Source organism: Halyomorpha halys, unplaced genomic scaffold (assembly GCF_000696795.3).
Source record: "Halyomorpha halys isolate HHAL.00 unplaced genomic scaffold, Hhal_1.1 Scaffold1169.1, whole genome shotgun sequence".
Lineage (NCBI taxonomy): Eukaryota > Metazoa > Arthropoda > Insecta > Hemiptera > Pentatomidae > Halyomorpha > Halyomorpha halys.
The window spans coordinates 267100-267400 of NW_027116596.1; positions in this window are offsets into that span (position 1 = coordinate 267100).

Below are 301 nucleotides of genomic sequence, written 5' to 3' on the forward strand. Positions count from 1 at the left end.
CATATTGAAATAAATTAATAACAAATTTAAAGAAGCTAGCAATTCGAAATTAAATAACCATTTATATATGCTGTTTGAGTTTAGACATAAAATAGTATATATATATGTCTGTATTTTTAAAATAATTTAAATCCAAACAGATATTTGTTTAAGATTAGGGTAGCCTAGCGCTCTGGCTGCATACTCTGGACGAACCCAGCTCAAATTCCGCTTCAACACATGAATCTTCTCTAAACACAAAATTATTGAGCTTTGTTGGTGGAGAGGACCGTGGTTTAAAAGATTTCCTAGGTCCAATAGG